Below are 10,699 nucleotides of genomic sequence, written 5' to 3' on the forward strand. Positions count from 1 at the left end.
CTTCGATCCACTCTCATAGGGGACCAAGTAACGTCTTTGGCGAGAGGAATTCTAATCGGTGCGCGTAAGAAGGGCGTTCTTTTCCAAATCTATAACATAGGACATGAAGCAAAGGGACCTCATTCCTAATTTACAGCACCATGTATGTATGTATTTAAGTTGAACTTATCTCCTTTTTTTTTTTACTTATAGTTACGAATTGCTCGATTTACAAATACAAGGCGTGCACAAAAGTTGTACGTGAGCTAGCGGATTCTTTTACTTCTGCCCAATATTACCCCACGGTGACGTAATATTGCTCATGAGTAAAGCCCGGTAAAAGATTGGGAACTGGTGGTTCGAGGCAGGTGTGGTCTCTGGAAAAATTGAGGGCACCCGCAAGCCTGCAAGTTTATAGATATTCTCAAACTCCTTTCCCACCGTTCCCACTGTGGAAATGGACAGGCACTTCATCTTGCCAAGGGGAAGGGGACACCTCCAAAGTCATGGTGGTTTATGTGAAGGGGTTTCTCTATGGGGGGAATCTATTTTTCAGGTGGAAAGAAAAAACGGTGCCTTTGGGGAAAGGTAAGGGCATTTCATCATGCGTAATTGAAATACACGTGCAATTGCGCAAGCGCACGAGCTGCATTGTTGCAAACAGCAATTAACAGATTTCCTAAAGTCCACCGGGAAATTTGAGAGTGTTGCAACTTTCCAAGCAGGGCACGAGTCGGGGTACCACGCGAGTGGACGGCATCCCCCCACTTATTTTCCAGGGTTTTCCAGGGTGGACGCCGTCCACCCTGCTCAATCAAAACGCCGTCCCGATCCAGACTTTCCTTCGTCCCCGGCCTCGCCTGCTGCCTGCCCGCCTCAGCCGGATATGTACGAAAACAGACTCTCCCAATATTGCACCTCACTGCCAGCTTTATTAGCCCATCATCCCCTAATGCTGTGGTTCCCAAAGTGTGCGCCGCGGCACCCCGGTGCGCCGTGATGAGAAGCCAGGGGTGCCGCGGCGCCGAGCAAGATGTGGGGGAGCTTGAAAGAAATGCCACCTTCTGTTGCATCGCACATGCTTCAAAACATTGGCACAGAGCGCCCTCTCTCCACCTGCCCGCCCCCATTCCTGCAATCACAGGCTGCTAGAAGCGCAAGAGCAGCCCCACCCCGCCCATTGTCACTTTGTATGGGGCTGATTGCCACATACAGAATGTCAATGGGCCAGTTTGGGGTGTTACAGCATGTGGTGAGCCGCTTCCTGCGGGTAGCGCCGCCGGCAACATTAACAGCTGGTCAAGGGCATTCCCAAAAATCTCACCAGAAGTATGCTGCTTGCCACAGGGTCAGGAGTCTCTCTCTCTCTTCTTTTGGCATATGTTGAAAGCTAACACGATGTGCAACATTTGAAAATGAACGGAGGGTGTAATGTGTTTCAAATAAAAGTTCGATTATTTTAAGACTGTTTTTTCACACATTTTTGTCTAAAATAAGAAAAAATCTGAGCAGTGAAGGCTCTTGCAGGGCTGTTAATCGGTGAGTCGAGTTCCCAAGAGGTATGTTAGTCCCTTCTCTCCAGCCTGCTTGCTCAAATCAGAGGCGAACACCCCGCAACTGGCTGTGCATAAAAGGCAAGAACCACCCGCTTAATTACTGGAAAGGTGAGGAAGCATGCACCACTCCACTGTAACTTTTGGGATTCATAGCCCTTGCACAAGAATCCACAGACACCCCGGAAATGTTTTTTTTGTGACTGCTTTTTTAAACATGTTTGTGCACTTCGGTATATTCAACACAATATTCACCATAATATGATGCAATCGTTTTTCAGTGAACAAGTGTAAAAGTGTTGGGTACCCTAATCTCATGCTGCTGTATCAGCCTTCCATCTTCACTAGATCGATAACATTATGATAATTAATTTGTCTAACAATACATATCAGGTATGACACCTGACAAATGTACATTTCTTATTGTCTTACAGGCTGGATGGGTGAAAGGGTAAATGGTTGGATGGATGAGTGAATGGATGGGTGGGTGGAAGAGTGGATGGATGAGTGAAAGGATGCTTGGGTGAAATGGTACACGGTTGGATGGATGAGTGAGTGAATGGATGGATGAAGGGATGGATGACTGAAAGGATGGATGGAAAGATAGACGATGGATAGGTTTTCAAATAGTTGAAAAGGTTTGGATATGGATGGGCACACAGTTGGAAGGACAGAATGAATGGTGAAAGACTGCATGATGGATAAAAGAATTAATAGATGACAATGTACATTTGGAATGGTGAATATCAGGGGTTTGATGGAAGGATGAATGGTTAGATCATTGGACAAGAGAGCTCTTCTGGGGATGGTTGTGATCAGTGGCGTCACAAGGGGGGTGCGGGAGGTGCGGGCCGCACCGGGTGTCACCAGCAGAGGGCTGACACCAAAATGAACTCCTCGCTATTTATTTACTGTTCATGTAACACCGTCCGTATTGTCCCATGCTGTTTATAGTGCAGGGAAATGGACGGATGCCAGAATCTTCCTTTTCCCAGTTCTGCGAGCGCAGCGGCTTTGTCAGGAGGGACTTGAGTATAAAATGAGCTCCGCCCTTGACCTTCTGCTCGCTATTCTTTTTGCTCGGAGATGCGATCTTGGTCGTGTTCATGTTCCGAGTGCATGTGGGCGTTTGGGGAACACCACATTCAGTGAACACAAAGTCAAGATTGGCCCAATCTCTAATGGTAAGAACTTTGAGTTTCGTAAAAAGTCACATTTGCAGTTAATTTTTGGAACCTTTTGAATCATCCGTGTATATATGTTGCGAGGCTTGTCCTGCATTACTGCAGATGTTAATATGAGAAGCACTGAAAAGACCATTTGATTTCTTTGGACAGCGCTATGATGGGCCAAACGCAGGTAGGTCACAGAGTGTGCAGGATGGCAGGAGGAACGAAAAAAGGCCTCACCCTGTTTGCCACGCCTGCCCTAGACAATGGATGTTCAGTTGAATCATACAAAAGTATTAAAAAAAGGCTCCGATACTCAGCACATCGAAGCGGGGTAGGAGCGGGGTAGGCGCAAATTTGCGTGCACAAATTCAAAGCGCATTTCATGAGTTTATTTCAGTCACTTTGAGAAGAGCCAAAAACTGTGGGAGAAACCATGGGGGGGGGAGAAGGCGACGAGGAAAGGGTTAAAAGAGCAGCAGGCAGGGGAGGGAGGTGCAGGCGGAGGGGGTGGATGGTGCAAGCAGAGAAGGAGATGATGCAGGCTGAGAGGGAGACGGTGTAGCCAGAGGGAGAGATGGTGCAAGGGGATGAGATGGTGCAGGCAGGGGATGAGATGGTGCAGGCAGGGGATGAGATGGTGCAGGCAGGGGGTGAGATGGTGCAGGCAGGGGGTGAGATGGTGCAGGCAGAGGGGAGACGGAGTAGGCAGAGGGCAGATGTTGCAGGCAGAGGGGAGATGGTGCAGGCAGAGGGGAGATGGTGCAGGCAGAGGGGAGATGGTGCAGGCAGAGGGAGAGATGGTGCAGACAGAGGGAGAGATGGTGCAGGCAGAGTGGAAATGGTGCAGGCAGAGTGCAAATGGTGCAGGCAGAGGGAGAGATGGTGCAGGCAGAGGGAGAGATGGTGCAGGCATGGGATGAGATGGTGCAGGCAGGGGGTGAGACGGAACAGGCAGAGGGGAGACGGAACAGGCAGAGGGCAGATGTTGCAGGCAGAGGGGAGATGGTGCAGGCAGAGGGGAGATGGTGCAGGCAGAGGGGAGATGGTGTGGACAGAGGGAGAGATGGTGCAGACAGAGGGAGAGATGGTGCAGGCAGGGGATGAGATGGTGCAGGCGGAGGGGAGACGGAGCAGGCAGAGGGCAGATGTTGCAGGCAGAGGGGAGATGGTGCAGGCAGAGGGAGAGATGGTGCAGACAGAGGGAGAGATGGTGCAGCCAGAGGGAGAGATGGTGCAGGCAGAGTGGAAATGGTGCAGGTAGAGTGGAAATGGTGCAGGCAGAGGGAGAGCTGGTGCAGGCAGAGGGAGAGCTGGTGCAGGCAGAGGGAGAGCTGGTGCATGCAGAGGGAGAGCTGGTGCAGGCGGAGTGGGAGGGGGAGATTGTGCAGGCAGAGGGAGAGATGGTGCAGGCAGAGGGAGAGATGGTGCAGGCGGAGGGAGAGATGGTGCAGGTGGAGGGAGAGATGGTGCAGGCGGAGGGAGAGATGGGAGCCATCCTATTCAACAGATCTCCCTGCCTTGCATTTGTCCTGCTCACACCTGTCATGATGCCACTTCCTGTTGTGATGCCACTTCCTGTTGTGATGCCACTTCCTGTTGTGATGCCACTTCCTGTTGTGATGTCACTTCCTGTCGTGATGTCACTTCCTGTGACCACGCCTAACTTGGAGAGTCCCCCCACTTCTTTTTTTAGGACTTGTGCCCTGATTTCCAAGCATACGACTGGAACACCCAGCTGTACATTTGCACCCATGCCATGTCGTAAAACCGTATGTGCAGGTTTACAACTCTCCTTGTTTGATGCCTGGTTTCTTAGATGGCTCTTTTAATGAAACATTTCTTGCCTGAAACGTGTGGTGCCTCTGGGGCTTGTCAGGTCCCCATCGGACGCCAATTACAATTGGAGGCCCCACCCTCTGCATTTGTGGAGGGGGTACACTCAGGGGATATATGTCCGTACCTGAACCTAGGGCCTAGGTTATAACTACGGTTACTTGACTATAGAGCCGTAGGATTTTGAGCAAATAAAGCTCAACTTCAACTACACGTGTGCAGTCTACATATGTCAAGCATACTGCGGTGTGTTTGTTGTAATGTCCCAGCAAGATATCGTCACCCATTAGATACTGATTCTAAAATGTTATTTCAAACAGTTCCCACATTGTGCTCGTGTTTTTGATGCTCCTGCTATAATAGCCCAGCTCAAGGTATTCAAAGGCCTAGTAGTCAGTTTCCTAAATCTAAACGTTTTTGCCCGAAAGCTGTGTATCGGATTATCAGTGTGCAGATAAATCCACAGTTTGTTCTCCTTAAATGTCAACATTCGTTTATAACTTCTTTGTATTCTAGGTCTGGCAGTGGATACCCCCTTCTTTCCTTTCATCTAGAGTTTCTTCCCTGCCCAGTTTCTGTTTCACATCTTTCTCCTCTCTTGATCTGCTGCTTTTTTATTGTTATTGAACAACCGTCATATTCACTCGGTTACAGCCTGACTGCTACTACCTCTGTGCTGTATCAGGCCCCAACAATACTCTAACATCTGGTTTATTCCATTACACTTATGCCATTTTTGTAGTCACGAACCATCACTTCTTAAAAAGTTTTGCAACAGACATCAGTAAATAACCTATAAAAACGGTTTCCACTGGAAAAGCATTTTTTGACTTGCCTATAATTTTGGCACTGGTTGACGAACATAATTTCTCAAAAAAGTGCACCGGTGATTCTTGCTGTGCATGCAAAGTTTCGGGGTGATCCGTCAAGTGGGCTGAGAAAAAGTGGGGCGGGCAGGGTTGTAAAAAAAAAGAGGGGTGTTTCCCATGTTAAATCCAATAGGAGCTTATGAACATGACTTCAGCCCAAACCGCTGGATGGAATTACACCAAATTTAGTAGGCAGGTAGATTATGGTTCACAGATCACACTTTCAGTTATCTGGTGTAAATCCGTTCAGTAGTTGTTGAGAAATTGACGGGAAATCTGTGTGCCAGCGGAATGCCATGATTGGCTGGTCGCAACCTGAGCACACACACTGGAATACAACCTCTCATATACCCACACACAAACCCACTCAACCACTCTCATACCCATTCACAGAACCATACAGCTACTCACACACCCACTCGCTCATCCATAGTCATTCACACACTAACTCACTCTCCTATACAGCTACTCACACAACCACTCACTCACGAACACACCAACTCACGCATACACTTTCACACACCCACCCATACAGCCACTTATACAACCAATCACTCAGCCATACAGCCACTCACTCATACAGCCACTCACACGCCTACTCGCTCATGCACACAGCCGCTCACACATCCATACAGCTACTCACATAGCCATTTGCTCACCTATACAGCCACCCACACACACACCTACTCACTCATCAATACCCACTCATATTCTCACACCCACTCACTAATTCAGCCACTGCCACAGCCTCTCCCATACAGCTACTCAAACAACCACTCACTCACGCATACAGCCACAGAGCCATTCACTCACCCATACAGCCAGTCACACACACACACTCACTTATCCATACAGCCACTTACACAGCCACTCACTCACCCATACAACTACTCACACACCCACTTATTCCCCTTTCAGTCACTCACACACCTACTCACTCACCCATACAGCCACTCAAACACCCACTCACCCACAGAAACAGGCAGTCAAACAGCTGCTCACATATTTTAGAAATAGTATTACTTATTAGTAGTGCAAAAAGTATACTAATTGAACTATTGTAGTCCCATACTATATATCTTTAACATTCATAAACGTTTTTGAAAACACAATCACTGGATGAAGTCATAAGTGATGTCATTTGAGAAGTCATCAGTGACGCCACTGACTATGTCATGAGTGATGTAATATCTGAGGTCATTAGCAGCGCATTGCGGAGGCGTAAGTCATAATTAGCTCAGGTAACTATAACTACTGAGTTTCTATGATTTTGTGTATGTACAATTTGAGCCTAACCACAAAGTCCCTGTAGCCTTTGTTTTTTTCAGTGAATATATATATATATATATATATATATATATATATATATATATATATATATATATATATATATATATATATATCTCAACACTCGATTACTAGAGTTTAACCCGCCACTGCTGCAAACCAGATGACTCGTTATCTAGTGGGACCTCTCAAGCACGGTCTAATTTACATCTCAAATCCCTTGCAAAACAAGGACGACAACGCCATGTCTTTCAGCAACTACAGATTTATTTGTCGGACGCGTTTCGTCTGCACAGCTGGCTTGCTCACCAACAAAGTAATAATGTTTTCAACCATTTTAAACACACCACATTACGTGTCACATGTGAACTACAAACCAATAAATACTGAAGACAGACTGGTAGTTTCTCATACCAAAACCGGTTTGTCTTTATACAACATAACAAATTAATATTGTTTCCTTGAAACGCGGCGTTGCATTTGAATTAAAAATCAAATTTTGAAATTTAAACTTTATGGATAACCAAAATCTCACCACAATAGTGTCAATATGATTGGTACCCAAATACACAGTCCATGATAGACACATGTCGCCTTATCTGTCATTTTAGGTGAAGGCAACATGTTGCTAACAAGAGATTGTTTAAGGGATCTTACTTTCCTAAAAGTTATCTGTGGTCTCCTCTGTACTAATTTGCCCAATACAGAGTCATTCTCAATTTTATGTCAATGATTATACAGAATAGTTTTCAAACTGCTTTTTGTTTACTGAATGTAGAAATCATTCTGCATTGATTGATGACCTTATTCTTTTTATCTTCTTCTTTTATTGAATTGTCTGTCTTTATAATGAACTTCCTCTCTTGTTTTCTTGTTGGCCTTATATATAGCTGATTGAATACTTCCTTCTGTATACCCTCTAGCTAAAAACTGTGTTTTTAAACAACTCAATTCTTTTTTAAGCTCTATCTGGTTACTACAATTCCTCATAGTGCATATTGCCCCCTCCATAGGGGATGGTCCTCACCAGGTTTCTCGGGTTGAAGCTTGTTACGTGAAGCAACGTATTGCCAGCTGTTGGCTTCCGAAACAGTTTGGTTTCTAGCATTCCTTCCTGGATATATGCATTTAAATCTAAAACGTCAACGCTGGTAGCAGTTATATTGCTAGTGAAACATAAATTCAGACTATTGACTTGGAGTTTTTTGATAAAGTCTTCTATGCTTTCTTCTGTGCCTTTCCAGACGATAAATAAATCATCAATATATCGGCTCCAGTGCGTTACATTCTCCTGCCATTCCTCATGATACAGCGTCTGGACCACCTGCTCCTCCCACCAGCCCATATGCCAATTAGCATAGCTAGGGGTGAAGCAGGTGCCCCATTGCTGTACCACATTTCTAATGGTATAGGTCCTCATTAAGCAGAAAGTAATTAGGTACAAAACTGGGGTGAAACGCGTCCGGCAAGAACAGCTGACAAATAAATCTGTTGTTGGTGAAAGACATGGCGGCGGCGGCATCGTCATCCTCATTTTGCAAGGGATTCAAGAGATATATATATATAGAAATATCTCTGTTTCCCTTCTGCAGAGCCCAGCCGGGACAAAACCAAAGGAACGGATTACAGACTCCAATTTTTGTGGATCAGCAGGTCTTTATTATCCAATTATAGCCAGACGCGTTTCGAATACCTCCGTATTCTTTCTCAATGTAACAAACAAATGGTCCGCTTTTTATTTTTATACATTTTTGGCGTGATGCTTTCACCTCATCTCAGTGTTAAACATAGAAAAAATACTATATACCAATGTATGCTTCGTTTTGTAGTTTCTTAGCTCTAAAACCAATTTACCCAATATAGTTGTATTTCATATCACAACAACCTAACAGCATAAATGCTCAGTCATAAAAAATAGTAAATAAAACATGACGCACCGATATATTTGATATCTTGACACAGAACATATCCTAATTTGCAGTCAAGGTCACTTATTCGTATAGCTCCATAATTTTTCATGAGTGTATCTACAACATATAAAAATATATATATATACAAAATACTTCCCTCATATAATTTGAAAAAATATATCTATATATATAAAAATAAATATGCATTCTATATACAATATAAAAATAGAAATATATTATAAAATATTGATACCTCAATTTTATGGTTATACACAAATACCGGAATGAATTCCCAAATAGTAAGGACCTAACTTCATCAATGTTGATCTAGGCAACATGGAGAGTTGTGCAAAATAGAGCTCATGTGCAAACCTACAAATAAAGTGCATATAATGTTTTATAGCAGCATAATAGTATTTTTTCGATTAAAGTGCAAAAATTACAGTGATATTTTCCCATTCCATAATAGTGTTGTTTCCTTTTAAAAGGGAAAAAGGAAAACTCAATATTTACAAGCTTTGTGAGATTTTTTTAAAATTTATAAGCTAAAAGTAATTATACTTATAACGTGAAAGACTAAAACCAAAATTGAAAAAGTATTTTTTAGAAAAGAGTGTGGAAACGTAACTAGGGCCGCAGTATGGTTTTCAGACTAGTTTTCAGAAACCTAAGGGTCTGAGAAAAACTTAAACGGTCATGTCCTAACCTCAAAGAATATATATAGATAGATGTTGTCTTACAGGAAATGGTGTAAATCCTCTGTATTATTCAAACCATTGGGCTGTCTACTATCTAGTTCTACAATAAATTTATAACATATATATATACAGAAAGAATGTGAGAGTGTATGTGTGTGTTTGTGTTCGTTGTGTAAAAAGGTATTCGAAAACCAGCACATGTGCCACTTAAAGAGTAGTTCTCTGCAGCCAAAGCACACATGTGAATTTCCAGTCCATTTCCTGTATGCCTACATGCTTTTATATGAAAACTGTGTGTTAGCTGTTCGGACCGTCATAAGGATTCAAGAAGTACTTTCACTCTGTATTTCACAACGCATGCAGTGATGCTTAGAGGCACTGGGCAAATTCACAAAACTGTTTTTAAACAAGGGGACTTTTCTTTCGCCCTTTGATCTGAGTAGATTTTGGAACTGGCATTTTCACAAATCCCTAGGCATTGCAGTGTAAATATGTATGTAACTACATATTGATAGTTGGAAAATAAAATGAAGTTGTAGACTGAGTGCAAAAAGGGTAACGTTAGTGAAAATATAACTAATGAGAAGGAAAAAGAAAAGAGTGATCTAAAAATTCTAGACCTATTTGATCTGTTTAACAAGTATAACTCTCTATTAGTGCAGAAGTATATGGTAAATGTGGTATTACATTCAGTGGTGTAAAGAAACTCAAGGGGGTCCCCGCAAAGCACAATGGGGCCCCCGGTCCACCACCATGGTCCCAGACCCAGTGTACTGTGCTGAGGGCCTCCCTGCAGCTTGAAGCCCTACTGCACTGCAGGGTTGCGGGGGCTAATGTTACACCATTGATTACAATGTGCCATCTTCGTAGGACCAAATAAAATAGCAATAAGTGTTTTTAAATGGCATTGCATTGGGGCAGGGGCATAACACATGGAGAGAGAGGGGGATGGGTGGCAGGTGCAGACAGGGAGAGAATTAGCAGCACAGGGGCAGTGGCTGTACGATGGACCAAAGAGGGTGAATGCTGGGGCACACCCTCTAGACCTCGAGAGTGTAGGAATGCAGGGGGTGGGCCAAGCAGCCAGGGAAAACAGTTGCAGCACAAGGTCACTGGCAGCACAAGGGGGAGAGTAGGGGCACATCACATGGACAGCGAGGAGGCAGGGATCTGGGAACGGCATGGGCAGCCAGAATGGGCAGTGGTAGCATAGGGGCAGTGAGACAACAAAAGGCCAGGAAGGAAGGGTAGGGGCTGGCCAAATTGTCCACATGCACCTCAAAGGGGGAGAGGAGCAAGGGCACATGCAGCCAGGGATGTCTGTGGAAGCAGAGGGGCAGCGAAGATGACTAAGTAGGATGAAAGCGGGACATGTTAAAAAGACAGGGAGAGGGGAGG

This window comes from Lissotriton helveticus, chromosome 2_1 (assembly GCF_964261635.1).
Source record: "Lissotriton helveticus chromosome 2_1, aLisHel1.1, whole genome shotgun sequence".
NCBI classification, from domain to species: domain Eukaryota; kingdom Metazoa; phylum Chordata; class Amphibia; order Caudata; family Salamandridae; genus Lissotriton; species Lissotriton helveticus.